Raw genomic sequence first — 26,088 nt, 5'->3', positions numbered from 1 at the left:
AAGCCTCCTGGGAGGGCTGATCTGGCTTGGGTCTGCACATCCCTTCATGGGGCCGGGGCTGTTACATCTGCCAATCCCCTGGGACTGTTCTTCAGGGAACCAAGGGATGCTTCCTGCTGGTAGGGCATGGTGGCCATCGTAGCACAACATGCCTGGAAGTGCCCAAGGCCAGCCTAGATGGGACTTGGAGCATCCTGGTCTAGTGGAAGGTGTCCCTGTCCATGGCAGGGGATGGAATGAGATGAGCTTTGGGGTCTCTTCCAGCCCAAACCATTCTGGGATTCCATGGGATGAGTAAATTCCTTGGTCTGGTGTAAGACCTGTCTGACTTGGGGTGACCAAGGGCCACAGAATGTAGAGAAGGTGCAGCTGCCCATGCTGTGTTTTGGGGACAGGGGCACTCTCAGCCCTCCTGGGCGCCTCCACGCTGCTGATGGAGCTTTGGAGCTCAGTCTCAGCCCAGGCAGGCCTGGGAAGGCCATGCTGGTGTGGTCCGTGGTCCCTGAGGTGGTCCATGGTCCCTGGGATGGTCCATGGGCTCCCCTGTGTCTCCTGGGCTCCTCTCCAGTTGCACTCCCTGCCCTGTGTGTGCCCCTGCCCTGCTCGAGGGGACACTGTGAGTCCCTGTCCCGCGGTGTGACCATCAGCAGCTGTGCCAGGTGCTGGTTTAAATCTGGGTGAGCCGGGGCAGTGCAGGGCTCCTTCCTGAGCCGGGCCAGCAGTGCCTCCATCCGTGTGCCACCCTGTCCCTGTGTCTGTCCCTGTGTCTGTCCCTGTGTCTGCCCCCAGGCAGAGTCACCCCGACCTGTCAGGGCTGGGCTGGCTGAGCTGACAAGTGGTGACAATGTGGTGACAATGTGGTGACAATGTGGGTGTTTGTGAGCCCGGGGCAGTGGCTGTGGCCGTGCACACAGCCTGGCACCAGCAGGGCTGCATGGCAGGAGCTCAGGGCTCAGCATGGTGTGGGTTTTGCTCTGGGAGCAGCAGTGGCAGGAGCTCAGGGCTCAGGCTCACAGGGCAGGAGGGGATGGGGAGGGCAGGGGCTTTGTGTGGCAGTGTCAGCACAGGCAGGCTGGGCAGTGCTGAGTGCCACTGCCCTGCCCTGATGGCTGCATCCTCCCTCCTGCCTCAGGAGCAGGGAGCAACCCTGGGAGCCCTGGTGCCATCCTCCCCTCCTTGGGGGTCTGTGGAAAGCTGGCTGCCCTTGCACCTGCCTGCCCATCTCTGCTGGGCATCTATGGACCCCCTTGAGCTGGGATGAGAGAAATCCAAGCACACAAACCTGGCAGCAGCGTGGAGTACCCACAGAGAATGAGCAGGGCCATGGAAGCTGTGCTGGAGCAGGGAGAGCATCCCACAGATCCCCTGTGTGCCCTGTGGTGCTGGAGCCCAGCCCGTGGATCAGCTCAGCCTGGTGGCACCCATGGAGAGACAGAGCCCTTCCCACAGGGGCTTGCTCTGCTCTGCCTCCTGAGCCTCCGAGCAGCAGCAGCTCCTGGGCAGAGCAGGCAGGTGAAGGAGGGAGGTTTGTCTGGGCTCTGGGATGGAGCAGTGTGGACATGAGGGTACAGGCATGGGACAGCAGCCCCCAGACACCAGTGACATCCCTGAGTGACACTGGGTCACACCCCCAGCTCCATGGCAGTGGTGCCTGTGGGGCTCTGGTGCCACCAGTGCTGGAGCTGGGCACAGGCTTGGCCTGCATGGCCACCCAGCCCTGCTCCCACAGCCAGGACAGCTCAGCCAGGCTGGGCAGGGATCTGTGCCCAGAGCCAGCCCGGGGTGACAGGCACAGGGCAGGGCCATGCAGGTGGCAGCTGCCACCCCCTCCTCTCACCTCATCTCTCCTGCAGCTCTCCTGCTCAAAGGTGGGTTTGTCTCCTCGGAGGAGCTGAAGCTCACAGCTTTATCACATCAGGATTTCTGGCTGGGAGCAGCCTTTGTGCTGCTCAGGGCGGGCTCTGGGCTGCACACAGCTGATGTTTGCTTGTGGAGAGTGAAAGGATTTTGCTGAATCCATGGGAGAGGAGGGAGCTTTGCATAGGCCTGCTTTGCTTCTGCCTGGGGGGAGTCTGGGCCTTTCCTGTCCAAGGATGTTTGAAAATTAACCCTTGGAGAAGTGGGAGCTGTCCCTGCTGTGCCAGACCGTGCTTCCTCCTCCTGTGGCCCTGTGGTGCTGCTGGGCAGATCCTTCTCCCTGGCTGGCTGCAGTTGTCAGGTGAAAGAGGCTCTGCAAGGCTGCTGCAGGCTGGGCTGGCCCTGCTGGGGCTGCCATGGCTGGGAGTGGGGCTGGCTCAGGCTCCTGCCCCGCTGCCCCCCAGACAAAGCCCTGCTGGCCCTGGAGCCACGGGGACAAAGAGGTGGCACAGATGGCCTGAAAGGAGAGCCTGGGCCATGCCCTGGTGATCTGGTGGCACTCAGAGGTGTGTGGGCTCTGCTGTAGTAAATATTTGCTGTTCTCCAGGAGGGAGCGGGGCTGGCTGCACATCAGGAGAGCAGGAGTGTGAAGCAATGCACAGCTCCCATTTCCAGCAGGGAGATTGGTATGGAATCCAAACACAGCACTGGAGCTGGGCAGGCACCCTCTGGTGACAGCTGGAGCTGTCCTTCTGAGTGCTTGCCATCATCTCTGGGCAGGACTTTGCCCTTCCTTTTAACCAAATCTGCTTTCTTCTTTGCAGGTTGTAAATCGTGCCCGAGCTGAGTGCTGAGAGCAGCCCCTGGAAGCAGCGTGAGTTTATCCTGAAAGCTTTTGTTCTCCTTTTCACATCCCACATGAGGCTGAGTGGGTTTTACAGCACAGAAAAGGTTGCTCAGCATGGAGAGGTGCTGCAGGGAGAGGCTTGTCTGCCAGGAGCCCCTGGGAATCTGGCCTGCTCCCACCAAAACACCAAACACTGCTGGGCTTGGGCTTGTGTGGCTCTCTTTGTGTTGGGATTGCTTCCTGCCTTAGCTGGGACTGGGGCAGCAGCCCCTGTGCCCACAGAAATCCCCCAGCTGCCTCGTCCCTGTCCACTGCCAGGGGTTTGGGGTCTCAGTGTTGGGTTTGCCCACTCTGGGTTTCTGTGGTCTCTGTTGTGAGGAAGGTCTGAGGAAGGCAAACCAGTGTGTTTGCAAAGCAGCTCTGGGGTTTTGCTGGCTGTGGATCCCTGGGCTCACAGCTGGCCTCAGGTGCAGCCTGGGAAGGCTGGGAGGAGAGGCTGAGCTGCAGAATTCAGTTGCTGTGATGCTTGGAAGAGTCCAGGGCCTGTGGCCCAGCCCTTCAGGGACACCAGGGTCCCTCCAGCTGCTGGACTCCTCCATTGCAGAGCCCCACTGCCCAGCACAGTGACAGCCATGGGAACCAGATGTGAGCAGCTTCCAGCAGCCCTGAGGGCTGGGCAGGGCTGGGGGGACAAGGTCCTGCTCCTGCTGGGGCTCTCTGAGCTGCAGAGTCAGGTGAGCCTGGGCAGAGCTGTAGCACAACCCTCATGTCCTTATCTGAAAGCTGGGGTGAGGAGCCCCAGAGCTGCACCCCCTGTCCTGGCTCTGCCCCAGGTGACAGCAGTGTGTGACAATGTGCACCACAGGGCTCAGACCCTGCTGCCCACGGGGCTCCTGCCCCACAGGGCAATGGCTGCAGGTTCTTTATCCAAGGTTCCACACCCAGAGGGTGCTGGCACTGCCCAGGCTGCCCAGGGAATGGTCAGAGCCCCGAGGCTGCCAGAGCTCCAGCAGCATTTGGAAACCCTCCCAGGCACAGGGTGGGATTGTTGGGGTGTCTGCAGGGCTGGGGGTGGGGCTGGATGTTCCTTGTGGGTCCCTTCCTGCTCAGGATGCTCCATGGTCTGTGGGTGTGGGATCTGGGTCCCTGCTGAGGGCTGGGATGGGCTCCCAGGGCTGGGGCTGCCTCTGGCTCACAGCAGGGCAGGTCTCTGCTGTGGTTTATGAGCAGTTTCTCACCAGCTCTCCTCCTCCAGGCATTTTGCAAGATGCCAACTCCACCCATGCCCGGGGGTTCAGGGAGAGCCAGGAGTGGCAGGGATTCTTGTCCTGCCCCTGTGTGCAGGGGTTTGGGTGTGGTGTGAGCAGTCTGCACTTGGTCCAGGCAGAGCTGCAGCCCCAATGTCAGTGGTGGGTTCCAGGTGGGTCCCAGGTGGGTCCCAGGTGCTCCTGCTTGGCCACAGTGTCCCCCACGGGTGGGACAGGGTGCCCTGGGCTCTGTGCCTGGGGTGGGTACCCATGGGGAGTGTTCTGCTCCTGGGCAAGGCCACCAGGAAGCTCTGCCCCTGCATGGGTACAAATCCCTCTTGGGGTCCCTCATGCTGGGGTGGCATGAGGGGCAGGAAGGAGGACATGTGCCAGCCCCATGGTGACCCTGCCAGCCCCTGGCCCCTGCTGGTGGCTTTGGTGGCCCAGGTGCAGCTGGGGGCCCTGGCCCAGGTCTGGGTGTCTTTGGTTTCACAGTTGCCCCTTTATCTCCTGGGTGCTGGGGCTTGGGGAGCTGCAGCTCTGTGCCCAGGGGGTGTCCCCTGCTTTGGGAGGTTGGTGGCACTTTGGTCATGGCACAGGGATCGTGCTGGCAATGAACCTCTCCTGTCTCTGGGTTCCAGCAGCTCCCTCCCCCTGGGGCTGGTCCTGCCTGCTGGGGGCTGATCCTGGGGGAGCTTGCTCACAGGACATGGACATCAGCAGCTGCTCACTGCAGCTCCTTCCAACTGAGCTACCCCAATGCTGCACAAGGTGTCTCCTTCCCTTGGGGAAAATGACACTTGGTCACCACTTCAGACCCTGACAGGGCCTTGTGGGGCTCAGAACAGAGGATGATGATGGTGGGGAGAGTGCTTGGCCCTTCCTTTGGATGGGAGAAGATGGGGAAGGCAGGGCTGAGCCTGTGCCAGGACTGGGCTCCTTTTGGTGCCCTCCCTTGCTCTGGGTGCAGTTCCCCTCCTCGAGCTCCTCTCCTCCTCCAGCCCACTGCTTCCCAGAGTGCCTGGCCCTGTGTTCTTGTTGCCCAGGGAGCAGCTGTTCTGCCCTGGCTGCCCCATCCCAGCACAAGGCAGCTGAACCCCTGTTCTGTGCCTTCCTCTGCAGGCAGGGAGGATGGGGGCAGCTCTGTGCCAGTCCCTGCAGGGTGAGGGCTGTTCCACCAGGGCTGCAGCAGCCCTGCCTGCTCCTGGAATGCAGCCCAGGTGCTCCACAGTGGGCAGTGGTGTCTGAACTGGGTTCCCAGGGCACCTCTGCCATCACAGCCTTGGGCTCAGCCTCCCTGCCCTGCTGCACCACAACATTGCAGGGCTGTGCTCTGGTGCCATCCCTGGGTGAGGCGTGGAGGAGGAGGGCTGGGATGGCTGCAGGCTGCTGGTCCTGCTCCCTGCCCGGCCTGACTTGGCTCTGGCACCTTTAGGACAGTCACTGCCTGTCCCAAAAAGCAGGGGGGGTCAGCAGGGCAGGGCCAGGTCCCAGCACCACCCCCAGGCAGAGCCCCGGGCTCTGGGATGGTCACTGGGGTCAGTCCCACAGCTCTGCTCACACGCAGGTTTGGTGCCTGCAGAGCTCAGGTGAGCAGCGAGCCCCTGCCCAGGTGCCCCCTGCACAGCCTGGGCAGGATCAGGTCCCTGTAAGAGGAGTTGGCCCAGGGCACTGCACAGATCCCCTCTGGCCTGAGAGGAGCTGCTGGGTGTTTCATGGAGCAGCTGGGGCTGAGGCTGCTCTGTGCTCCCTGCCTTGCACCTCGTGCTGCAGCAGGGCCCTGGAGCCCTGGCACAGGCACTGGGAGCTGGCAGTGCCGCCTGTGGGCACCAGGGCAGAGCCCTGCCCTGCCCCAGGGCTGCTCCTGCACTTTCCTCTTGATTTGGGGCCCATCCTGCCTGCAAGACATGCCTTGGTCAGCGAGCCCTGCTCTGTGCCATCCCAGCTGCTGGGGCTGAGCAAAGCCCAGCTGGGGCTGAGCAAACAGGTTTGTGGGATGTGGCAATGTGGGCCCTGGAGGCTGGGGGAGCTGCCAGCTCCCTCAAACTCTTGGGAAAGGCTGGCTGAGGGCCAGACCCCTGCTTGCCTTGGCCGAGCCTTCACCTCTTGTGCCTCACAGCACTCAGGAGCTGGGCCATGGCAGGGCAGCCTGGGGTGCCAGCCCTGTCTGAGCCCTATGCCCAGCTGCTGGAGCCTCCTTGGCCCAGCTGGTGCTGCCCCTGCTGTGCCTGCAGGGCTGTGTGCCCAGGCTGCAGGAGCTGGGGCTCTGGGGAGAGGCAGCTTTGCTGCTCTGATGGCCCCGTGCTCAGCCAAGGCCTCGCAGGTGATGGGGAGCTCTGGTCCCACCCTTCCCACCCCTCCTGGCCAGGGATTTGGGCTGGACTGGGCCAGGCTGGGCTGGACTGGGTTGGGCCAGGCCGGGCTGGGCTGGACTGGGCCGTGCAGGGCTGGGCTGGGTTGGGCCGGGCTGGACTGGGCTGGACTGGGCTGGGTTGGGCCAGGCCGGGCTGGGCTGGGCTGGACTGGGCTGGGCTGGGCTGGACTGGACTGGGCTGGGTTGGGCCGGGCTGGACTGGACTGGGCTGGGTTGGGCCGGGCTGGGCTGGGCTGGACTGGGCCGGGCTGGGCTGGGCTGGACTGGGCTGGGCTGGACTGGGCTGGGTTGGGCCAGGCCGGGCTGGACTGGGCCATGCAGGGCTGGGCTGGGTTGGGCCGGGCTGGACTGGGCTGGGTTGGGCCAGGCTGGGCTGGGCTGGACTGGGCCGGGCTGGGCTGGGCTGGCCTCAGCCCTGCTGCACAGGGATCCCTGCGGGGCTGGCTGCAGGGGAGGAGCTGTCTGCTCTCACATCCCTGCAGAGGAGGATTTGCCACCTGGGTATGGTGTTTCTACAGCTTTTCTGGCACAGCAGGGCCCAGGGGATGTGGAGCTGTGGGCAGCATCTGAGCAGGGCCAGTGTGGGCTGGGGATGTGCAGGACTTGCTCCCAGGGGAACAACAGAGGCTGGGCCATGTTCAGGAGAGCACCTGCCCCAGTGTGGGTGTGCTCTGGGGAATCATCTTCCCACAGCACCTCCCTGGCTCCTTCCAGCCCATTTCCCACAGCCCTTGCTGTTCTTTCCTTCATTGTGGCCCCCCTGTGCAGCAGGCAGGACACTTGGTGGGGCAGTGCAGGGAGCTCTGCACTGTGGAGGAGCTGCCAGGGCCACTGGGCCTGCTGGATGCAGTGGGAGGCTGGGGGTCGTGGCCACTGGTGTCACCTGTGCTGTCACCATGTGCATGCTGCCATTGGGACAGTGCTGTCACTGCACCTGCCCCAGCCCCACCTTCCTGCAGCCAAAATCCCCGGGGTGGCAGCACAGCCCCTGGTGAGGGGGCAGGGGGAGCTGCACCTCCATTCCTCACTGTGAGCTGGTGTTTTGTGGTGGGCTTTGGGTGGAAACTGGGGCTGGGTGGGTTTGGGAGGCTGAGGGAAGGAGAGGCTGCCCTAATCCTGCTCTGGATTCAGCTGGGCTTTGTGCACAAGGCTCTCAGCTGCCAGGGAGAAGGTGCCCGGGTTGCCGGGGAGACAGAGCCAGGATGTGGAGGATGTGGAGATTGTGTCACCCTATGCTGCCACCGGGGCCAGTGACAGCCCCTGCCTGCATTGGCACCCTGTGCTGCCACTAGCCCCAGTGACAGCCCCTGCCTGCATTGGCACCCTGTGCTGCCACAGGGGCAGTGACAGCCCCTGCCTGCATTGTCACCCTGTGCTGCCACAGGGCCAGTGACAGCCCCTGCCTGCATTGTCACCCTGTGCTGCCACTAGCCCCAGTGACAGCCCCTGCCTGCATTGTCACCCTGTGCTGCCACCGGGGCCAGTGACAGCCCCTGCCTGCATTGGCACCCTGTGCTGCCACTAGCCCCAGTGACAGCCCCTGCCTGCATTGGCACCCTGTGCTGCCACAGGGGCAGTGACAGCCCCTGCCTGCATTGTCACCCTGTGCTGCCACTAGCCCCAGTGACAGTCCCTGTCTGCATTGGCACCCTGTGCTGCCACAGGGGCAGCCCCGGTGCCAGTCCCTGAGGCTGCTGCAGGGCACACAGTGCTGAGCCATGTGAGGCCCTGGTGCTGCTGAGCCCACTCCTGGTGGCTCCTGGTGGCTGTGGCTGCCCTGGGTGGTGCCCTGGGCTCAGGGCAGGCTGGGAGGGCGGGTGGCTGTGGGTGCTCCTGGCATGGAGCAGGGCCCAGGTGTGTCCCCTGTGCCAGCCCAAGCAGGGTGATGCTGTCTGGGGGGCAGGTGGCCTTGCCAGGACTCATCTCATTCCCCTGCTGACCAAGATGGGCACCCCCAACTCTTGAAAAGCCCAGAGTTCTCTTCTAGAAGGGTCACAGAGCCCCTTCAGGTGCCCAGGAGGACTTCCTGGACACGAATTGCTGTGCTGGGGCCAGAGCAGCTGTGACAGTGGGATCCCTGCCCCCAGGGTTGGCTCAGGGTGCCTGGGTTGGGAGCCTCCTCTCAGAGCAGGTTCTGGTGATTCTCTCAGGCTCTGCCTCCCTCGGGCTCTGCCCTTGGGTGTGGTGGGGAGGCTTTGCTCAGGTTTGCTTTCTGTTTCCCCTTTATTTATTTATTATGTTTTTATGCTTTTCCTGCAGCCCTTCCTTCTCTTGTCATTTAATTGTCCAAGTTCCCTGAATACTTGTCACCTGCCTGGGGGTAGAATTTGAGACACATCAAAGGTAGCTGAGAATATCCTCTGGGAGCTGGGGAGAGATTAAACAGCAAGGGAAAAAAAAAAAACAACAAAAAACAAACCAGCTGCTGTGCTCAGGTTTGGCCAGGAGGGAAAATGGAAGGGCTGGGGGAAGCAGCAATATTGGCTCTGCAGAAAATGTCTGCCCTGTGCCTGGCTGGGCTGGCCTGGGGGTCCCTCTGGGTGCTGAGGCCTTGGGGGAGCTGGGTGGGAACAGGGGCTGGAGCAGCCCTGCTGCAGGAGCTGGGGATGGATCCCAGAGCCCCAGGGATGGGTTTGTGCAGCTGGGGCTGGGGATGGATCCCAGAGCCCCTGGGGTGGGTTTGTGGGCTGGGTTGGATCCCAGAGCCCCTGGGGTGGCTCTGTGGGCTGGGATGGATCCCAGAGCCCCTGGGGTGGCTCTGTGGGCTGGGATGGATCCCAGAGCCCCTGGGGTGGGTTTGTGGGCTGGGATGGATCCCAGAGCCCCTGGGGTGGCTCTGTGGGCTGGGATGGATCCCAGAGCCCCTGGGGTGGGTTTGTGGGCTGGGATGGATCCCAGAGCCCCTGGGGTGGGTTTGTGGGCTGGGATGGATCCCAGAGCCCAGGGGTGGCTCCGTGGGCTGGGATGGATCCCAGAGCCCCTGGGGTGGCTCTGTGGGCTGGGTTGGATCCCAGAGCCCCTGGGGTGGCTCCGTGGGCTGGGATGGATCCCAGAGCCCCAGGGGTGGCTCTGTGGGCTGGGATGGATCCCAGAGCCCCTGGGGTGGGTTTGTGCAGCTGGAGCTGGGATGGATTGGGGCTGGCCTGCTCAGTGACTCAGCTCCCTGTGCTGGCTGGATGCAGCAGGGGGCAGGGAGCAGTGCCAGCTTCCCAGGGTGGCAGAGCTGGTGCCACCCCTGGGGCACAGGGGGGCCCAGCCTGGCAGTGGAGCTGCTGCCTGCACTGGGCTGAGCCAGACTCCAGCTGCAGCTCAGAGGGGCAAAAAAGGAGTTTTCAGCTTTGTCCTTGGGAGTGATACAAAGCAAATGGGATCAATCCCAAGCAGTGGCAGTTTGTGGTGCCAGGGCTGGATGGAGGCAGTGCTTGCAGAGGTGTCAGCACCCCGGGCTCTGGCAGGAACCAGTGCCAGCTGCACCTCCCAGAGCAGCCTTTGGGCTCCTGGGGCTGCCCCAGCCCTAGCAGGGCCTGTGACCAGTCCCCTGAGCCTTGGTGAACCTGCACTCAGGGAAAAATGGATTTTGGGGATGTTTCTTTTGGTTTAAAACCCTTATGGCAACAGGCATTTTGTTGCAGAAAATATCTCCTTAACATATCTTCAAAAAAAACCCCAAAATAACCCACCTAAGATGTTCTCCTCCACTTCCCTGAAAAACCTCAGGGATTGATGCTGCTGGTGGGTGAGCCAGTGTGGGATGCTGTGCCCCAGCACATCCATATGCCAGCAGGGATGGATGCCCTGCTGGGGCTGAGGGGAGCTGGGCACTTTGGGGGAGCAGCCAACTGCAGCTCTCTGGGGCTCCTGCAGTGCCCAGGGGGCAGTGCCAGGGTGGGAAGCTCATGGAAGCCTCCCTATGCTGGTGGGTGCATTGATTTCCTGCAGCTCAGTGATCAGTCAGATTTTCAGGTGCCAAGTCAAAGGGAAAGCTTGGATTTACCCCCTGCCTCTGACCTGTGAGAGGTCAGAGCTCTGCTACAAACACCAGTGCTGGGGATAGTTATAAGGAAAGCCCCAAAGATCCATTTTCCAGCTGTGCTGTTCCATGGTTGATAGAGCAGTTTCCTGCTCCTCTTTCCAGCCAGGTAATCTGTCTTCCCTCAGAAGGGAAATGAACAGCAGCATAAATTGCAGGCAGGGCCCAAAAAGACATTTCCAAGAGCAATTCTCTTCCCTGAGCTCCTGCCTGTTTCACTTACAGATCTGCTGCTCTTCTCCTGTGAACTTGTAGCATTTTCTTCCATACAAATGAATTTTGAGGTGTTTGGAGGGATGTTGGCCTCTGTTGGCTGAGGGTGTTCAGCCTGGAGAAGAGAAGCCTCCAGAGAGGACTCAGAGCCCCTTCCAGTGCCTGAAGGGGCTCCAGGAGAGCTGCAGAGGGGCTGGGGACAAGGGAATGACTCCCAGTGCCAGAGGGCAGGGCTGGATGGGATATTGGGAATTGGGAATTGTTCCCTGGGAGGGTGGGCAGGCCCTGGCACAGGTGCCCAGAGCAGCTGTGGCTGCCCCTGGATCCCTGGCAGTGCCCAGGGCCAGGCTGGACACTGGGGCTGGGAGCACCTGGGACAGTGGGAGGTGTCCCTGCCATGGTACTGGGGTGGGGCTGGATGGGCTTTAATGTCCCTCCCAACCCAAACCATTCTGGGGTCCCAGTCAGCTGGACTGGCTCTTGACATGGGCTCAGATGGGATGAAGGTGTTCCCATGTGTCCTTCCCCTTCCCTACCTGGCATTTATCAGTTCCTGGGGCAGCAGCTGCACCTGGGCTGGGAAGGTCCCATCTGGAAGTGCTGCTGCCTTTCCTGGGGCCTTTGGGTGGGGCTGAGCTGTGGGTGCAGCTCAGTGCAGAGCAGCACATCCCAATGGAGCCATCCTGCTGCTCCTGTGGGGATGGGGAGCCTGCCAGGCACCAGGGCTGCTCCCTGCCAGGTTCCTGCATCCCTGCCTGCATCCCTGCATCCCTGCCTGAGCCCTGCATCCCTGCCTGCATGCCTGCCTGTATCCCTGCATCCCTGCCTGAGCCTTGCATCCCTGCCTGCATCCCTGCCTGCATCCCTCCCTGCATCCCTGCATCTCTGCCTGATTCCTGCATCCCTGCCTGCATCCCTGCATCCCTGCCTGATTCCTGCATCCCTGCCTGCATCCCTGCATTCCTGCCTGCATCCCTGCATCCCTGCCTGCATCCCTGCATCCCTGCCTGATTCCTGCATCCCTGCATCCCTCCCTGCATCCCTGCATCCCTGCCTGATTCCTGCATCCCTGCATCCCTGCCTGCATCCCTGCCTGCATCCCTGCCTGTATCCCTGCCTGCATCCCTGCCTGATTCCTGCATCCCTGCATCCCTGCCTGAGCCCTGCCTGCTCTGGCATCCCCACATCCTCCCAGGCAGCTCAGTGGGAGCTCCTGCTGCCCACACCCCCTGTCCTGGGGCACAAGAGCATCACCAAACTCTGATTTGGGGTTTCTCTGCCTAAAATCACCCAAACCTTTCCCTGAGAAAGGAAGATGTCTTGAAGCTCTCTACCCTTTTGCTTGGGATTCCCACCCCAGCACTGCCCTGCTGGGAAGCAGGGCCCAAAGAGGGGAACCCCAAGGCTCCTGCACCCTGAGACTCCCTGCAGCCCTGGCTGTGCAATGCTGCAGGAGCAGCTTTCCCTGGGACAGGTGTGCCCAGGGAGCCTGGGTGCCTTGGGTCCTCCTCAGGCTGTGGCACAGGAGGGCTGGGTGTCCCTCAGGGTGACCCCAGCCCTGCCTGGCCACGCTGTGCCCTTGGCTCCTGTTCCTTTGTGCCCTTGCCAGGGCTGGGGGCTGGTGAGGCACTGGGAGGGTGTTTGACTCAGGTGACATCCTGCAGGTGTAAGGGGCCTTCCCTGACTGCCTGGAAGATGGGGAGGATGTTCTGGGAGTGCCTTTAGCCCTTCAGTGCCTCCCCAGGGCTGGTGCATCATGTGCCATGGCACTGGTGGATGTTGTGTGCTGAGTGTGGAGCACTTGCTTTCTCCCCAGCCTTCTCCTGCCCAGCCAGTGCTCCTTGCTGGACTTTGCTGGAGGAGCTGGAAGCCCCAGCTGTGCCATCAGATCATGAATTTCCCCTCTCTCCACTCCTGGTGTGTTCCCCACTCTGCTGACTGTGCAAGCCGTGCATTTTGAAAGGTCAGTGTTTCCCTGGAAGAGGCACATTCCTGCCTTTATGGGGTTGCCTGCAGTGATGGAAGGGACAGGCTGGGCAGCCTTTGGCTGTGCAGGGAGCCCCAGGGGACTGCCAGAGCCCTGGGCCCTTCCCTGGGGCAGGAATCAGGCAGTGGGCTGGGGTTGCTGTGGATCCTGCCACGAGGATCTGTCCTTGATGCACCCCCTGCTCCCAAGTGCCACATTCCTGCTGTGCTCTGGGCTGAGGTTTGGGGTCCCTGGGAGCTGCAGGGGTGTGTCTGTGCTGTGTGACAGCTGTCCCCAGGCAGGGAGGGCACTGGTGAGCAGCAGGCATGGCTCTCAGGGAGCCCAGGCTCTGCCTGGGAGCAGAGGATGGTTTTCCATCGCTGCTGACACAGAAAAACTTCTGCTTGTGCTGCTGGGGGGCTGTCCCAGGGAGGGAGTGAGGGAACTGGGGAGCTCTGCTATAGCAGCATCCCCGTGTCACCCCTGTGTCACCCCACGGGCTGTGGCACTGTGGAGCTGCTGGGCAGGTGCAGCCAAGGCCCTGGCATAGCTGAGGGCATCCGTGGGGCTTGGTGAGATGGGAGGGGCCCGTGGTGCCAAGGAAAGCAGGAAAGTGCCCAGAGCTGTGAGCAGCAGGACGTGCCCTGCCCCGAGGGTGGCACCAGAGCTGTGGTGGTGCTGCTGGTCCCATCCTGCTCTGCTGGGAGCAGGGGGAGGAACCAGGGGGGACTGGGGGCTGCTGGCTCTTCCCTCTCCCTGCTCTGTGGAGTCTGGGCTGTGCTTCCATCTGGAGAGGCACTGGGTGCTCACAGAGGCTGACTCAGGGCTGTCCCCATCCAGCTGGGACATCTTCATTTGGCTGTTAATGAGCCTGTGGAAGGAGTTTCTTGGCTTCTGGGGGGACACAGCAACTCATTCCTGGACTTGTTTGCTCAGCTGGGAGGTGTCACTCAGAAGACTGGGAGTGGAACCTTGCTGAAAGTGCCCCCCAGCTCCCATGGCTGGCAGCAGGGCCCAGCTGTGTGAGGGGAGCAGGGGGGACGCTGCCTTTGCATCCTGCAGGGCCCAGAGGAGGAGGGGGTGCCTCAGCCCCGTCCCCCAGGGTGCAGCAGAGGCTGGGCTCCTCTTCCCTGGTGGTTCCTGGTGCCAGGAGGGCTGTGGCCAGAGCAGGCTGAAGGAGGGCTGCTCTCTGGGGATGGGCTCTGCTCTCTCTCTGGCAGCTGTCAGGCTGAGCTGCCATGGCTGCCTGACTCCAGCCTGCCTCAGGGGATCGATCACTCCCTGTCAGTTTGGTGGCTTCTTTTCCCCCCCTAAGTTTCTCATGATTCATTTTTGACATGTGCCACAAGCTCTGGAGCCGCAGGGATGCTGATCTCCAGTTCCAGGGTGTCCTTTTGTGCAATAAGCTCAGGCTGCTCCATTAACCCCGGCTCAGGGGCTGGCCCTGGGGCAGGAGGGCACTGCCCACGCCCTGCAGGCCCTGATGCCAGGGGAGGATGTGAGGGAGGCCCTTTGCTGCCTGTCAGCAGGGTCAGATGTCTGTGCTGCCTGGCTCGGGCATGATGAGCGAGCAGATGTCTGGGCTCCCGGCAGCTGCTGACATCATGTAAATCCATAATTGCCCAAACACGCACTCAACACGTGGCACTGAGGGCTGGGCTGCCTGCAGGACAGCAGGGAGCTGGGAGAGCCCCACACCGGGCTCCTTTTGGGTGGTGGATCCCAAAGCTTGTGGAGGTGTCCCCCGGGATCACTGCCCTCTACATGAGTGTGTTCCCATGAGATAATCCCACCCTTGTGCCTCTGCTCTCCTGCTTTTCCCCACTTGACCCAGTTCTTCCCTTGGCAGCTCCAGGCTGGCTGTCACACTGTGATGAGGAGCTGCTGTCTGCTCTGTCTGCTCCACTGGTGCCTCAGCAGGGCCTTGGCTCAGCGTCCCTGGGCAGCTGCAGCTCAGCTCAGTGGGGCTGGGCACAGCAGCTCCAGCCCCAGCCTGCCTGGGGCAGGACAGCACCCCCTGGCTGGGCAGAGGTGCCTGAAGTGGCCAGCAGAGCCCTGCAGGGCCTGTCCCCAGCAAGGGAACAACCCAGCCAGCCTGGAGCAGCCCTTGCTGCCCCCCTGCTCAGGCAGGCTCTGGTGCCACAGGGACAGGAGTGGATGTGTCTCTGTGGTTTCCATGGGAGCAGCCTCCTGTGGCCAGTCCATGGTGATCTCCTCCCCCAGCAGGTTCAGACCTCTCAGCTCTTCCCTTCCTGAGCTGTAGAGCCATTCAGGCTGGAAAAGAACTCCAAGGTCATTGACTCCAACCTGTGACTGATCACCACCTTGTCAGCTAAACTGAGTGCCACATCAGTCATTTCCTGACCACCTTTAGGGGTGGGCACTCCACCATCTGCCTGGGCAGCCCTGCCAATGCCTGCCAACCCTTTCAGTGAAGAGATTTTCCCAAATATCCAATCTAAAACTCTATTGGTTCAACTTGAGGCCATTTCCTCTCATCCTGTCCCTGTTCCCTGGGAGCACAGCCCGACCACCCTAGCTGTTCCCTCCTGTCAGGAGCTGTGCAGAGCCAGAAGGGCCCCCCTGAGCCCCTTTCCCAGCTCCCTCAGCTGCTCCAGCCCCTTCCCCAGCTCTGTGCCCTTCCCTGGACATGCTCCAGCCCCTCAAGGTCTCTCTTGTGAAGGGTCCAGAACTGGACACAGCCCTGGAGATGAGGAGCTGCTGCTTCCTGGTGCAGTGCTGCCATGGGGTGGGACAGCTCAGCTCAGGCTGGCAGGACAAGGTGACAGAGCTCACCTGGGCTGCTGTGAAACCTGTCACAGGCTGAGGTGAAGAGGGAATGCTCAATTCTGCCTTTCCTGCTGCCCTTCATGTTCCCAGTGTGATGTTTTTGAGCTCAGTCTCACCCTGCTGGGCAGGAGAACAAGGTGCTCTCCTCTCTGACCTCCTTCCAAAGGCTCCTGGCCAAGGGCTGGGGGCAGCAGGCTCGGAGGGGGCTCCTCCCTGGAGGGGGAGTGCCTGGTTTTGCCTCTGTCAAGGTCAGGACTGAAGATCTCAGGATGGTATTTCGTGTTCAGACTCAGGTGTTTATTATTTCTTATCTGTATCACAGACTTACAAGTCATGGGTTCTGTAGTATTTCACTAACAAGGTACAAAATGGTTAACTGTCTTTCTCTCCAAGGTCTTTTAAAGCTAAACTATCCAATTAAGAAATTGCACCTAAATTATTTTTACTTTTAACCCAATAACTAATCACCTATGTCCTGCAAGGTGGACTTTTCTGTCCAGTTACAAAATCCCACCCAAATCCATGGAGAAGAAGGTGAAGAAGAAGGAGCAGCCTCTGCCCCAAAACCTCCATCTTGCTTTATATATATTACTGTATTCTAAACCCTTCAACTCTGAGTTTTCCACCCTGTGATATCACACACCTCTATTCAAACTCCACACCCACAATCCCAGTTCTATCATTCCATTTTGGAAGCTTCTCTACAGCATGAGGTCAAAAGCCAGTGTGGCCCTGCCCCTGCTCATGCTGTGGGGACAGGGATGGAGCTGTGGGGTGAGGCTGGGGGAGCAGGGCACGATGCCTGCAGGCACCTGGTGGCTCCAGGGAGGGTGGGGTGAGGTGGGTGCTGCTGGCAGGGAGGAGCACAGCCCCTCCTGGGATTGCACAGCCCCTCCTGGGGGGAGCACAGCCTCTCCAGTGTCCCTCTGCTCCTGCAGGAGTTGAGGTGCCCGTGGGGTGGGGTGTGAGGCCAGCAGGAACTGCTTTAGTGTGAATGGAGAACACAGGAGAGATTGTGGTTGTGTGAGAAAAGACTGAAATGGGCTAAAAAACCCCATCTGTGACTGCCCTGAGGAGCACTGAGGGAACAGCTGGACCTGAGGAGGGAACATGGACAGGAGGCTCAAGAGAAGTGTGTGGGGATGAAGGGTCAGAGGAAGTTTTGCACCAGAGGCAGATTTTGGTGCTGTGACCACAAAGCTGTGCTGTGCCACTAGAGGGGACCTGCAGGAGCCAGGCAGAGGAGGAGGAGGGAGCCCCAAGGTCCATGCAGCTGCAGGCAGGAGGAGCTGGCTGGGTGGGGTTGGCCCCAGCAGGTGCCCAGGTGGGCAGAGGAGCTCCCTGGGCAGCCCCACAGGGCTCTGCAGACCTGCTGCTCTCAGAGCCTCCGGAGCAGCCCTGGCAAGGACCGAGGCTGGAGCCTGATGGACCTGGGCAGGCACCTCCCCCCAGGGCTGGAGTCGGGTGCTGCTGGATGGAGGGTGGCTGTAGAGGTTGGATGGTGGCTGTAGAGGTTGGATGGTGGCTGTAGAGGTTGGATGGTGGCTGTAGAGGTTGGATGGTGGCTGTAGAGGTTGGATGGTGGCTGTAGAGGTTGGATGGTGGCTGTAGAGGTTGGATGGTGGCTGTAGAGGTTGGATGGTGGCTGTAGAGGTTGGATGGTGGCCGTAGAGGGCTTTTGGCTGTTGGCTGTTGGCTTCACCAGGACTGAGCTGTCACTGCCACTGGGTCTCTGCAGGGCTTGGCCATGGTGGGCACAGAGGCCTGGGGACACTGGGGAGCTGCAGAGCTTCCAAGAGTGGAAAGGCAGAAGGAGCTTTGTCCTGGCTGCTGGGGACAGGGACAACAGCCCAGGTCTGGAGGGAGGGAGGTTTGCTGAGATGGAGAACAACTCTCTAAGCTGAGGAGGATAAAGCCCTGGTGCAGGTGGTGGTGCACAAGAGGAGTTATGGGATCCCAGAGTGGTTTGGGTTGGAAGGGACCCTAAAGCTCATCTTGTCCCACCCTGTCCAGCCTGGCCTTGGCACTGCCAGGGATCCAGGGGCAGCCACAGCTGCTCCGGGCAACCTGTGCCAGGGCCTGCCCACCCTCACAAGGAAGAATTTCTTCCCAACATCTGATCTAAATCTCTCTTGGTTTAGATTGGAATGGTTCCCTCTTGTCCTGTCATTCTCTCTCCATGTAAAAAGTCTCTCTCTCTCTATTTCTAGTGCTCTTAGGCCCTGGAAGGGGCTCTGAGCTCTCCCTGGAGCCTTCTCCTGTCCGGGTCAATACCCCCAGCCATGGCTGCAGAGCAGAGGGGCTCCAGCCCTGTGGCCCTGGGCAAGGAGCCTTGTCCCACTGTCCTCTCCAGCACAGACTGCTCAGGGCTCGCTGGGATGGATGGATGGATGGATGGATGGATGGATGGATGGATGGATGGATGGATGGATGGATGGATGGATGGATGATGGATGATGGATGGATGAATGATGGATGGATGATGGATGGATGGATGATGGATGGATGGATGGATGGATGGATGTGGATAATGGATGGATGGATGGATGGATGGATGATGGATGGGTGATGGATGGATGGATGATGGATGGATGTGGATAATGGATGGATGGATGGATGGATGGATGGATGGATGGATGGATGGGTGATGGATGGATGGATGATGGATGGATGTGGATAATGGATGGATGGATGGATGATGGATGGATGATGGATGGATGGATGGATGGATGGATGGATGGATGGATGGATGGATGGATGGATGATGGATGGATGGATGATGGATGGATGGATGGATGGATGATGGATGGATGGATGATGGATGGATGGATGATGGATGGATGGATGGATGTGGATAATGGATGGATGGATGGATGGATGGATGGATGGATGATGGATGGATGGATGATGGATGGATGGATGGATGATGGATGGATGGATGGATGGATGGATGGATGGATGGATGGATGGATGGATGGATGGATGGATGGATGGATGGATGGATGGATGGATGATGGATGGATGATGGAGGTGCTCCCTGTGGTGAGCTGGCTGGATTAAAGCAGCTCTGGGGGCACTGTGTGGGGCTGCAGTGGGGCTGCAGGGCCCAGGGCAGGCTGGGAGCTGCGGTGCCCTCGGTGAGTCAGCTCTGGTGATTCAGCTCGGGTCAGCCCCCCTGCTGCAGCGGGAGGAGCCGCTGGAGATGTTTTCCCTCCCTCATCTTAGCAGCGGTTCCTGAGCCTGGCTGAGGTGCAGCAGCTCTGAGCTGGGAGATGTGCTCTGCTTGCCAAGGGAGCTCCAGCACATCTGGCACATCTGTAAAACCCAGACTGGTTTGGGTTGGAAGGGACCTTGAAGCCCATCCTGTTCCACCCCTTGCCGTGGCAGGGACACCTCCCACTGTCCCAGGCTGCTCCAAGCCCCATCCAGCCTGGCCTTGGGCACTGCCAGGGATGCAGGGGCAGCCACAGCTGCTCTGGGCACCCTGTGCCAGGGCCTGCCCACTCTCCCAGGGAGGAATTTCTTCCCAGTATCCCATCCGACCCTGCCCTCTGGCAGTGGGATGTGCTGGTGTTCACAGGGGTCCCAGGATGAGAGAAGAGATGAGAATCTTGACTCCATGTATCAGAAGGCTGATTTATTATTTTATGATATATACTATATTAAAAGAAAATGATTTAACATAGCTTCACTAAAGAATAGAAGAAATGATTTCATCAGAAGGCTAGCAAGGAATAGAAAGGAATGGAACGATAATGAAATCTTGTGACTGACCACAGAATCTGAGACAGCTGGACTGTGATTGGCCATTAATTAAAACCAACCACATGAGGCCAATTAAAGATGCACCTGTTGCATTCTACAGCAGCAGATAATTGTTGTTTATGTTTCATTTCTGAGGCCTCTCAGCTTCTCAGGAGAAAAAATCCGAGCAAAAGGATTTTCATAAAATATGTTTGTGACAGTGGGAAGCCACTCCCTCTTGTCCTCCCACTCCAGACCCTTGTCCCCATCCCTCTCCAGCTCTCCTGGAGCCCCTTCAGGCACTGGAAAGGGCTCCATGCTCTGCCCAGAACCTTCTTTTTCCAGGTTGAAATCCATTCAGCTGTTCTGAACCAACCCAAGCACTTACTTCAAAAATCTTACTTGAGCATCTTTCCCTGTCCTTTCTGGGCTCAGATACCCTCACCTGGAGCCACAGGAGCTGCCCACAGGTACAAACCCCTCAGGCCTTGGCCCCAGCTCAGTGCTGCAGCTCACAGTGGGCTCAGAGGCTGTTCTGCACCCCCAGTGCATGGCCAGGCTGGTGCTTCCAGCCTCTGCTTTCCTCCTGAAGGATTCTGCAGAGCAGGTGCCCTGTGCCAAGCTGCATCCTGGTCGTAGGGGGGGGTTGGTTGCATTTTGCAAGTCATTGAGGGGTTCTCAGTCTGGCTCTTTGTGGTGTCTGAGTGCTTGAATGCCAAAGGATTCTCCTCAGCTTTGTGAGGACTCAAATGCTGTTGCTGTACCTTTGTACAGAAGTGAGACAGGGGAAATGTTTCCTGAGCAGAATAGAGCCCAAGCCAGGTGAGAAAGGTTGTTCCAGGCTGGACCTTTTGCCATCCATCTCTGCCAAGGCTGCTGTGAGCTGGCTCAAGGGGGATGTCTGGCCATGGTCCTTCCCTGGTTGCTATTCCTGGCTCTTGTTCAATCTCCTTTGACACCCTTTGAGTCCTTTTGTGTATCTGTGAGATGCTTCAGGGGATGGAAATTTCCAAGTTCCAGTTTCCCTGCAGCAGCTGGAAGCAGCTAAGCCACATGTGTGCTGCAGGACTCAGAGTTTCAAACCCTCAGGGGTAGGGTGGGTGCTCTGGGCAGGTCTGGGGACTTTGGTGCTTTGGGGTTTGTGCAGGAGGGGTCACGGTGTGGTGGTGACACTGCATTCATGTGGATAAAGCCCCCATTATAAATCCCTGCAAATAGACAGGGGAAGCAGCCTGGGCAGGGCTGGTCACTGCTCAGACACAGCCAGGAGGGTGTTAAAGGGCCTTAAGGAGGAGGGAATGGCAGTAAAACCATGGGGTGTGGGCACTTCTCACCTGCAGCAGCACCGGCGCTGAGGGTCCCAGCTCCTGGGGGATGGGGGGAGAGGGTGGAGGGCTGGGAGCATGTGGGGCTCGTGGATGTGGGCAGGGAGCAGCTCCACTCTGCTCCTCCAGGCTTGGTGGCATGGCCTGGCCCTCCCTGTCCCTTCCATGGAGGTGGGCAGGGCTGGGCACCTCTCCTCTGTGCCCCCAGGGTTTACCCTCCACAAAGAGCTCTGGGGAAGGGGGTTCTGCCCCAAACAGGGACCTGCCAGGGTCCTGGGTCCAGCACAGCTCCTGGGGAGCTTTGCTGTTTTGGTTGCATTTTGCAAGTCACTGAGGGGTTCCCAGTCTGGCTGTTTGTGGTGTCTGAGTGCTTGGATGCCAAAGGATTGTGAGATACCTCAGCTTTGTGGGAACACAAATGCTGCTGCTGTGCCTTTGTACACAAGTGAGACTGGGGAAATGTTTCCTGAGCAGAATAGAGCCCAAGCCAGGTGAGAAAGGTTGTTCCAGGCTGGACCTTTTGCCATCCATCTCTGTCAGGGCTGCTGTGGGGATGTCTGGCCATGGTCCTGCCCTGGATGCTGGTCCTGTTTCAGCTCCTGGGAGCTTTGCTCATGGGAGCTTTGCTCATGGGGGCTCATGGGGACTCCAGGCACTGGAGCACTGGCCAAGATAAACTGGGAAACACAAGGATGGATATCAGCGAGCCTGGCTGTGTGGGAGGCCCTGGAGGCTGCCTGGAGCAGTGGGGACACCCCTGCCCCACAGGACCTGGGGCTTGGCACTGCATGTCCTGCCTCTGGGGCAGGGGGAGGTGACAGGAGCCCGGTGTGGGCAGCACTGGGGGGCTGGGATGGGCTGGGGGGTCCCTGCAGGGCAGTTCCAGTCCTGGGGCAGCACTGAGGTGCCTCCTCCTCTGCACCCATATCCCCTCTGTGTCCCTCTGTCCCAGGGTGTCCCTACAAGGAAGGTCAGAGCTGCTGAAGGAGCCCATGTGCTGCTTCCCACCCTGCTCCAGCCCCGAGTTCACTCGCTCTCCCTTCTCCCCACTCTGATCCCTCTGGCATCCCTTCCCTTAAAAACATTTCTCTCTTATCTTTGATAATTGCCTGTGAGGTCTGAGCACCCTTGAGGCCTCTGAGCTGCCCTTGCCTTGGCAAAAGCTGAAAATCCTCTTTCTTCCCATGCCTGGGCTCCCACAGAGGGGCTGTGTCCTTCCCTGCAGCTCCTGGGCTCCCTGTGCCGTGGCACCAGGGGATGGTTCCATGCACAGCAGAGGTTCCTCATCTGCCCTACAGATTCTCCTTGGAGCTGTGGGTGCTGCCCAAGGACAGGCTGCTCCCTGCTGTTCCTGTCCTGCTGCATCCCAGAGTCACTGGCCCTGCTCCTGTTCCTCAGTGTGGTGTGGAATCCTGCCATGGACAGGGGGTCTGTGTTGCACATGCTTGTGCTATTTAGTCCAATTTGGGGACACTCTGGGGTTTTTCAGGGTCCCGGTCCTGTTCCAGTCTGCCAATGGTGGCAATGGGGCTGAGCAGCCACAGGGTCCCTCTGTGTGACAAACCTGGCTGGGAGAGGGGCAGGAGGGGAGGAACCAGAGGGAAGCCTGCCCTGGTGGCTGCAGATGCTCAGAAAGTGTGAGTCAGGCATCCCAAGAATGGGGAACTGGGCTGAACCCCACAAATATTCAAAGAGCAACCCCTCCAGGACAGAGCTGAGCAGACATTGACAGGGACAAGGGTCCAAGTGGGGTGTTTGGGAAAAGACTGCTGTGGGTGTGGGTCAGCTGTGCCATGCCAGAGCTCCTGGCCTCCCAAACCCTCCTTCTCCTTTTAACCCTCCCTTCTCCTCCTGGTCCTGATGGAGGGCAGCAGGACACGTGTGGGAAAGTGGGGGGACAGTGGCTGCCTGTGGCTGGCTGGGATTGGGGTGCCTGAGGGCGACTGAGGTGCCTCTGCTGGCTGGAGGTTACAGGGAATGAGGAGACCTCACCTGGATTTAAGCCTTCAAGGGATGATGTGGCCTGAAATGGAATCTGGGTATATGATGAGGCTGCTCCCAAATGCCCATCCCCAGCTGGGTGAGGGGCAGGGGGTGCATTGCTGTGACTGAGCCCCAAATGTCAGGGCTGGGTGAGCTCAGGGAGGGGACACACGGAGGACAGAACTTTCCCCCAGCACGAGGCCAGTGCAGCAGCTCTTGGCCAGTCTGGAATCCACAGGGAGAGCGCCATGGTGCCCCTGGGCACAAGGGCCAGCCCTGAGCAGGGGGGGCCAACCCTAACCCAAAACCTAATGACTAACTATTAACCTAAACCTGACCCTGACCCTGACCCTGACACTAACCCTAACCCCTAAACCTAAACCTGACCCTAACCCTAACCCTAACCCCTAACCCTAACCCAAACCCTAATGCCTAACTATTAACCTAAACCTGACCCTGACCCTGACCCTGACACTAAACCTAACCCTAACCCCTAAACCTAAACCTGACCCTAACCCTAACCCTAACCCCTAACCCTAACCCAAACCCTAAACCCTACCCCTAAACCTAAACCTGACCCTGACCCTAACCCTAACCCCTAACCCTGAACCCTAAACCTAAACCTGACCCTAACCCTAACCCAAACCCTAACCCCTAACCCTAACCCTAAACCTAAACCTGACCCTGACCCTAGCCCTAACTCTAACCCTAACCCAAACCCTAACCCCTAACCCTAACCCTAACCCCTAACCCTAACCCTAAACCTAAACCTGACCCTAACCCTAACTCTAACGCTAACCCCTAACCCGAACCTAACCCAACCCTAACTCTAACCCTAACCCTAAGACCTAACCCCAACTCTAACCCCAATCCTAACCCTTGCCCTAACCTAACCCTAACCCTAACCCTAGCCCTAACCCCAGCCCTAACCCCAGCCCTAACCTTAATCCGCCCAGGGCCAGAGAAGGGGGGCCTGGAGCAGGGGGAGCAGGGGCTGGGTCCTGGGCTGTGCCAGCCCTTCTCTGGGGTGCAGGGCAGTGGGGCAGCCCCTTCCACAGTGCCCCCACACTTCCCTCCTTCCCTGAGGGCATGCCACAGTGTCCAGGGAGGGATGTGCCCAGGGCTGGTTCAGGGCAGGTTTTTCAGTTCATTTTTCAGCCTTTCTAGCACAGCTTGGCCATCCCTCCCCTCCCTCCACCCCAGCTTTATTGCTACCAAATTAATGAGGAACATGTTGGTGCTTGAAGTCAGAGGCGCTATCAGCAGCTCTCTGCCTTCCCCCAGCTTCCCAAACGCCTCCAAAGGATGGCTGGCAGCTCTGCCAGGGTGAGGGTGCAGGGCTGGCAGCTCTGCCAGGGTGAGGGTGCAGGGCTGGCACCGGCGCCCTCCGCCCCCACAGCATCCTCTGCTGGGATCTAAGGGCTTCTGGGCCTCTGAACTGAAACCAAAGCCCAGCTCAGCCTTGACCTCTTGCAGGACTTGAGCTGTGTCCCACTGTGGTCTGAGGGAGCTGGCTCTGCTTCTGCCTGAGCCACCAAATCGTGCTCCAGGTGGCAGTGGGGGATGCAGCAATGCCCTGCTGTGCCATGTGGCATCACAGGGATGTGAGGAAATGGTGCCATGGGTCAGAGGAGCAAGGGAGGACTCTCCAGCAGCACTGCCTGTGCAGGAGCTCAGCTCAGTGCTTGCTTGGGGGGCACTTCTGAGGCCCCCAAACTGCTCCTTCCCCCAGGAGGCACCTTGGTGTAGTTTCTTGGTGGGTGAGGAGGTGCAGGATCAGGCCCAGGCCCATCCCCATGGGATGACTCAGGAATTAGTTGGGTCCTTGCTGGGCCTGTTGTCACCATGGCAGTTTGGGGTGCTCTTTGGGGGTGGCAGCGTGGCTGATGTCCTTCTGCTGGCCTCATCCCTGTGCTGAAACAAGCATGAAGGTCTCTGGGCTCTGCATCCCCCTCCAAAGTGCTGCCTGAGTTGGCCTGTGCCAGCCCAAGGGGTTCACTTGCCTCTCCTTAGAGTGGAAATGTGGGAGCTTGTCCATGGAGTGCCAAGAGGGGATGCAGGCAATGCCCTCTTGGCACCTTCTTGGGGCCAGGCTCTGCTCAGCAGTGCCCAGGGACAGCCCCAGGGCCTCGGGCACAAAGTGACCCACAGGAGGGGCCCTGCGAGCTCAGGAGACACTTCTGCACTGGGAGGGTGGCCGAGCACTGCCGCAGGTGCCCGGGGAGCTGGGGGAGTCTCCATCCCTGCAGAGACTCAAAAGCCACCTGGACACATCCTGGGCAGCCGGCTCTGGGTGGCCCTGATGGAGCAGGGGCTGGGCCAGGTGACCTCCAGAGGTGCCTCCAGCCTCCCCCAGCCCCACATCCACTTCTAGAGCACCTGGGCAGTGTGCAGGGGCTCAGCAGGGCAAGTGGCACAGTGGCACATTGCTCCTCCCTGGGCACAGTGAAGGTGCTGATGCCACAAGGTCCAAGTGCCAGCAGGACCCCTTTGGAACCTGTAGATGTTCAGGTCTCCCCAGTCCTTGTGCACCCTGGGGGTCTCACCAGTCGTGGAACCACTGAGGCTGGAAAGGAATTCTGTGTCGAGTCCAGCCCTCATCCCTGCACTGTCAAGGCCACCCCTCACACATGTCCCCAAATCTGAATGTCCTTTAAATTCCCCCAGGGACAGTGACTCCACCACTGCCCTGGGAAGCCTGTGCCAGTGCCAGACCACCCTTTCCAAGATTTTTTGGAGCCCAGAGGAGTTTCCACAGGCCCCTCTGCAGTTTGTGGGTAGTGGATGCAGTGGGTCCCTTCCAGCCTGGTCTGAGCCCCTTTCTCTGGGTCCATCATTGCTTCCTGCCAGGGATGGAGGGAGGGTCCTTCCTGTCCCTGTTTTCCCCAGGCTACCTGATGGAGCCACCAGGGACTCTGTTCAGTTGTGGGTGACACCAGCCCTGACCAGTGCTGAGCAGCCAAGAACTGGTCACCCCAGCCCCAAGCCCAGTGGCTGCACCCTCCTGGAGAGCTGGGAAGGGGAGGTTCAGGGCTGGCAGTGCCATCGGGGGTGCTGAGGCTGCCTTGGGATGGTGGGTGCTCCCAGGGGGGCTGCAGGGTCTGGGGGAGCTGCAAGCTCCACTGCAGGCCTGCCTGAATTGTGGGGATTGCACTGCTGAGGTTTGGAGTAGAGTGCAGACCAGGCAAGGATTCTGGAGTATGAGTTTGCTGGGAACTGTGGGATTCCTGGCTCTCCTTGGCTGCAGGCAGCTGTGTTTGAGAATGGGACCCCTGGGCTGTCCCAGTTCAGTGGCTCAGGAGTCCCTGTGAAGGTGCCCAGCCTCAGGGAGGGCTCAGGGAGGGCTGTGGGGCCTGGGACCCTTCCCTGCCTTCTGCTTCCCCCAGGGCTGATGTTCTTGACTGGGGGAACAGTCCATGAGCATCCCAACCCACGGGTACCACTTGGGGAGCTGGTGCAGCTGGGCAGTCTGGGGTTCTCCTTCTGCATCCAGCGTGGTCACCCATACAATGAGTGCCTGTGCCCCCACAGCCAGAGCCTGATGGGGTCTCCCAGCAAGTCCCCAGACTTGTGCTTTGTCCCCTTGTGTTCCTGCTGGCTCGGCAAGCCCAGGGCTCCCCTCAGCGTGTGCCCGAACTGACGGGTCCTGCCCGGGCACCGCTGCTCCCAGCAGGATGCCCACACCTGGGCAGGGGCCCCCAGCCCCTGCCTG

At 60.0% G+C, this 26,088-nt stretch overlaps 1 protein-coding gene across 11 annotated transcripts in view; it reads left to right on the top strand.

The window, feature by feature from the left end:
- The window catches only part of EPB41L1 (erythrocyte membrane protein band 4.1 like 1), a 65,910-nt gene that overhangs the window by 5,756 nt on the left and 34,066 nt on the right, over positions 1 to 26,088 (top strand). For all 11 annotated transcript variants that reach the window (XM_054516705.1, XM_054516709.1, XM_054516706.1 and 8 more), the window contains exon 2: positions 2,682 to 2,731. The gene's annotated coding sequence lies outside the window, so the exon portion shown is untranslated. The remainder of the gene's footprint in view (positions 1 to 2,681; positions 2,732 to 26,088) is intronic.

The sequence above is a fragment of the Molothrus ater genome, chromosome 17 (genome assembly GCF_012460135.2).
Source record: "Molothrus ater isolate BHLD 08-10-18 breed brown headed cowbird chromosome 17, BPBGC_Mater_1.1, whole genome shotgun sequence".
Classification (NCBI taxonomy): Eukaryota; Metazoa; Chordata; class Aves; order Passeriformes; family Icteridae; genus Molothrus; species Molothrus ater.
This window is presented reverse-complemented; position numbering and strand designations above follow the sequence as displayed.